Here is a 6,000-nt window from a genome sequence, read left to right on the forward strand (position 1 = left end):
CCGCCATCTCTTGGAGTACCATATGTTGGATTCTTTGGCGGCAAACACAAATCCTTATGGCTTTTTAGGCGTCTTTCTAGGTGTCTTTACCACTATGTCTGCTTGTTCCTCTTCTTCTTCCTCTTCATCCGAGCCCTCCTCTGATTCATCATCATCCTTATCTCCATCCTTGTCTCCGCCTTCCTCATCTTTTTCACCCTCATCATCGCCACCCTCATTTCCTCCTCCTTGAGCTAGTTCATCTTCTCCACCTTGATTATGTTCTTGACTGCTCATCTCTTCCATGATCTCTTCATTAATTTGTTGGATTACGTTGTTAACATTATCTCTATTGACACCATCTTGGATGACAATACCCGGTAATGACCCACCTCCATACTTAGCATTTTTGGTTCCACGCTTATCGGCACCTAAGTGTTTTGGGCCTCTAGGCGTGGGAGTTCTCAAATCTCCCGGTAATGGTTGGTTAGATTTCTTACCTTTGCCATTAAACAAAAAAACAAAAGAAATAAGGAATAATTCACGAAAAAAAAACCAACTCAAGAACAAAAAATCGTGTTCCAGGGTAGAGTTCGGTTACTCAATTATTTTTTCGAGAAAACCGAACTCCACATATATATGTAAATATCCAAGAGTTCGGTTTGTCAAAGTTTTTTGCGAACAAATCGAACATATTGGAACAAGTTCGGTTATATGGGTACTAAACATATAGGGAAAAAAAGAACAGTTCGGTTACATGGCCAATTTTTTTTTTTTTTGTAATAAGGGTACAGTTCGGTTACATGGCAGTTTTAAACATTTATGCGAAACAACGGAACAAAGGTGCTAGAGTTCGGTAGTGTGGGTACTAGAAATTTTGGGAAAAATCAAACAGTTCGGTTACATGGATTTTTTTCCTATTTTTGGTAATATGGCTATAGTTCGGTTACATGGCAGTTCAACAATTTTTTTGCGAAACAACCAAACTCACGAGTTCGGTAACCTAGTTTTCAATCCTATAAAACCGAACTGTTCTTCGTGTTCTTCGTTTCATGGAGTTCGGTTAAGAAACTAGGGCAACAATAAAAGACGCTCTAACCGAAGTAAACACTGTAACTTCAATTCGAACCCTATTTTGATGATTTCTAATCAATTGAATCGATGAAAATCAAATTAAAAGAAATGGGTTTCTCGGGAAATACCTGCGAATCGGTCCCATGGAAGAATCAGGCTTCTTACTGCATCTATTATACTGGATTATGGATTCACTTGGGTCTTCCACTTCTTTATGAATCTCAAAATCACTTGGCTGATTTGCTAGATGTCCTAATGGGGGACCTGTTCCTGGGAGTCTTTTGGTTTTCTTTCGAAGAACCATTCTTATAGTCGATTGATTAATCGACGATGAAAATTTTATGAATCGACGATTAATCGATGAAGATGACGTTGAAATGGGGAAGAAGAGAAGAACAAGAGGGATAATAGTTTTCTCCTCAAAACTATTTTTTTTTTCCTTTTTTTGGGTGCGGCTAGGTTTAGTTTAGGTTTTGAATTAGGTTTTGTTTAGGTTTTGTTTTAGATTAAATTAGAGGCAGTTATTAAGTTAGGGTTAATTTTAATTAGGGTAAGGGAAAAATTAGTAATCTCATGATTTTAGGACATCCCTTAAAATTGTAGGATAAGTGTCCTAATAGGACCATGGTCCCCCAAAAAAACCATGGTCCCTAAAAAATCGTTCTATACCAAGGGGTTCCATATCAGTGTGTTGGGCTAATTAAATCCCATATGATCCACACGCAAGTGCACAATAAAAGGACACGGACCTTCGGACAATCAAATAGTCAACCATGTAGTACTATTATACAGATGCACATATATGGATGGAAACCAGCTAAAAATACGAGCTCTTTTTTTTTTAGCAGTGACTAAATACAACCTACATTCAGGTTAAATATCTTGGAAACAGCCCTTTAATTATAACTAACATAATTCTGTCCATTCTATACAGAAGAAATGTTGGAATATATCGTGTGTTCAAGTCAGAAGACCAAGTTAGTAACTGGATTTGAAGACTAAGTCAGTAACAAGATATGACTAATCTAGTTGGATAAGTTTAACCTAACTAGTCAAGATAATTAGTTTTTATAATCCTCTGGGGTTTACTAATATTATTCCTATAAATAGGAATCATAATGTAATTGTAAAGGTATCTCAGAATTTCTGATAATCATCAATAATATTATGTCACCCTCCGGGGTTTTATCAGTGGACGTAGGTCGAGTGGCCGAACCACTTTAATCTTGTCTTCTCTATTTGATCTCGGTTTTGTCTCTTATCATAAATCTAATAAGAAAAGCACACACCAAAAATTTGATTTTCACTTGCATTCATTGTTGTCTAGTATTGAGAGATAAACACTAAGTTTGGTTCGCCGTTTCCTTGAGTTTGGAGTGCTTCTACTCGAGGAAGAAAGATCGTTGTATCATGGTAGACGTTTCGCAAGTAAAAACCCATTAGCACCGTAGTGGGGCAAATTTCTTCTTAAGGACAGAGTATCCAATACTCGACTCGATCTATGCACAGGTTCTAGTCTTCTAATCTCTCTGGTTTCTTTTCTTATTCTTTGGTTTTCGTATCTGGCATCAACATCAGTCGCATATTAAAGGAAAAGATATCCAACAATCTTAAGACGAAAATATTTTATCTTCTTCTTTTCTTCTGCACATTGTCTGCCTGTTTGTATAAGACGACGGTTGGTTGGGTTACGGGCAGTTACAATTACAAATTGAATTACGAGTTATTTTGGAGGACGAATACAACACTAGGATACTTGAAAGTAGAAATTGACGTTTAGTCCCAAAGTTACTGGGCTTGGGACGTTTTAGTCCACTCATCTCAGGCCTGGTACTCTCTAGTCCAAAAAACCCCGCCTCCAACAGTTTAGTCCAAATATGGACGAGTCAGTCCAAATTCTCACCGATCCTATTTTTCTTACATTATTTTATTACCCAAAATATCCTTTAGTATTTCAATCTACATTTCAATACTTTTACTCTAGATCTGAGATTTTTCGTCTGTAGGAGAGAGCGTTAGAGAGAGGCGATTTTTGATGGAGAAAGTTTTCAGGTTTAAATTTGATTTTGCTTACTGTTTTTCGCTTATTATGATCGTAAACACCAATCGGTCTGATCTTTGGTCCCGGTGAAGAAATTACTTATAGTTTAAGATGATATTTGTAATCATCTTCCCTATTCCAGATGAAATCCAATGACTCACTGAAAATTGGTGAGAGAGAGAGGTATTTCTTTCTTCTTAAATTTTTATTTCCTTCCGACCTAAGATTATCTCATCGTTATTTCATTTTGACCTATAATTTACGGGAAACAATTTATTAATTTTTTTAGGGTTCATGTATAAGTTTTGATTGATCTCTCAATCTTTTTTTCCGTTCTTAAAATATGATTTCATATTCATAATCAGCGAATCTGAATCTTTATTACCCATTAACTAATTTTGAAAATGAAATACTTTCAAACACGGGATAATTTAGAAGTTTTCCCCGAGGACTTGAAAACAAGCATATGGGCTTAATTTAATGTTCTTCATATGCATTTCATGTATGAGTTTCCATATTGATATTTTTGATATGCCTCCACATGTATCGCGTTAAATTTGTAGATGTCGTACATTAGTGGATATTTTGATGCAGAACTATCTCTTAATTGGCCAAGTGTTTTAAAATCTATTGACATTGATTTATTTCTTACTATTCCATCCTAGAATGAAAAATAGAACTAAGGGGAATGACGGTAGCGGCTTGAAATTCTTTTCTTGCAATAGGAACAACACATGCTTGATAAAAAATGAAAATTTCTTTCACTTATTCGTTAATTTGTTTGAATGTTTTAGTAGTTCCAATTAAATTCCCTGTATGTTATTAACTAACAAGAGCTTTAGTTGACTTTGCTGATTACAAAACTTTTGTTTATTGTTAATTAATGCAAGCTTTTTTATTCTTTAGTTGTCAATAATGAAAACTCTGATTGGTATTATCATGGTATGGATTCTCCATTCTCTGTTAAGCTATGGACTTCGTGAGTTTATATTTTTTCTCTTTTTTTCTGTTAGAAGCTCATTCTCTTTGGACCGTATTTTGGTACATAAATTCCCGATGGTTGTGAGTTCCGTTAATAGCATAGATTCACTACAACTTTTTCCTGTTTAGGATTATGGTGATTTCGATTCGTTTACATAAAATAGACACTTGTTATACTTGCATCCCCTTTGTATTTATATATGTTTGAAAATTATTTTTAGAATTTTAGTAATATTTCATGATGACAGGTAAATCATTTTTACAATCGTCATTTAATGAAAATGAGATGACCATTGTTTTATAGGTAGCGATGAAAAGAAAATAACATTTTTAGTTTGTTTATTTTATAAACATTACATAATTATATGAAACAAATCCGGTTTGTGCAGCATTAGGATTATCACTTTTCTATTTTACTCAAACTATAAGTTGTCGAGTGTGTTGTGTATGTGTATATAGTTGTATCCATGTTGTATATTAATGTGTACATAATTATACACATGTTTATTGTCAATGTGTACATAGTTGTACACCTGGTTATTGTTAATAAATACATAGTTGGACACCTGCAACTTCAATATATAGCTTATATTTAAAGTGAGTGGTGCACTTTGTCACTACAGCTGTAGCACTTTGTCACTACAGCTGTAGTACTCATGCCTCTTCCGCCTTTAGTAACCACGAATTCGTCTACAAAGTTTAAGCTTTTTTAGATCGTTGCTTCATTTTTAGGCACTTTAAGTTCTGAAATGAATTCCATATAGTCATATTTTTTATGTGTACATAGCTGTACACATGTTGATTTTTAATGTGATACATAATTGTACACCTGTTTTTCAATATATACATAGTTGTACACCTTTTGATTATTCATGTGTACATAATTGTACATCTGCTGATAGTTACCGCCTTGTTTTTCTACTTTATTTGTTTTATATTTTCTTTCATTTCTTGGCTTGTCGTCATTTCCTATATTTTTTTCTGTAGATAACGATATCGTCAAGAAAACGAGTTGCATTGCATCTCTGAATAATAAAGTTCACAAGGTAGATCATTTTGGAGAAGTAAATGATCGCAAATTTCTGGAAAAGACATGAACCAGCATCTGTCTTGGAAATTTTGGTTCATATGTGACTGCGCAAATAACCATTGTGTTTTAGAGACACAAAAATGGCATAATATTTAACAGTGAATGGTTTTATTTACAGTGATAAAAAATCTACCATTCAAGTTGGTTAAGACTCAAGATGATTTGAATTTGATGTACGAAAAATTCGAAGCAATTTGGTATTGGCCAGGTACAAGACAAAGTTAAACTGGACTTTGTTTTGGCGCCTGTCATCTTGGACAGAAATAGCATTTTGAAAAACGCTGCACGTTTTGGTTCAATAATCAAATGAAGTTTGATGAAAATTGCTAACATGCTAATCCTTGGATTTAGCATTGGTTTTATGTTATGGGACAATTGAGTATAGCCTTGAAATGTGGGGGTATACCATAATGCTATATAGTGTCTAAGAAAAACAAGGGTGTTTTTTTAATCCAAATAATTCATGTCGTCAAATTTAGCTACGTAAATGGTGATCGAACTATGTGAGTAATTGGATGAAAGGGCGGCCGACCTATCCAGAATTGGAGACTTACAAAATCACATTGGTTAGTAGCACAGATGGACTTAAATTTGTATGGACATGATTTTGGAAATAATTTGTAGTAAGTAAAACTGGAAGAGAAATTACAAAAATTTGTAATAGTGCTACAAATGGTGACAAGTCTCTAGTAAATACTCTTAGAGGACCGCGCGTGAAAATGTTTTGATGACTAGAGATAATGTGTTCATCGAGGGGAATAGGTTAATTTAAAGCCTACTAATTATGAGTGAAGATAATGATAACCCTACCTAGTTGATTGGAGATCCCAAGATT

This window comes from Papaver somniferum, chromosome 1 (assembly GCF_003573695.1).
Source record: "Papaver somniferum cultivar HN1 chromosome 1, ASM357369v1, whole genome shotgun sequence".
NCBI classification, from domain to species: domain Eukaryota; kingdom Viridiplantae; phylum Streptophyta; class Magnoliopsida; order Ranunculales; family Papaveraceae; genus Papaver; species Papaver somniferum.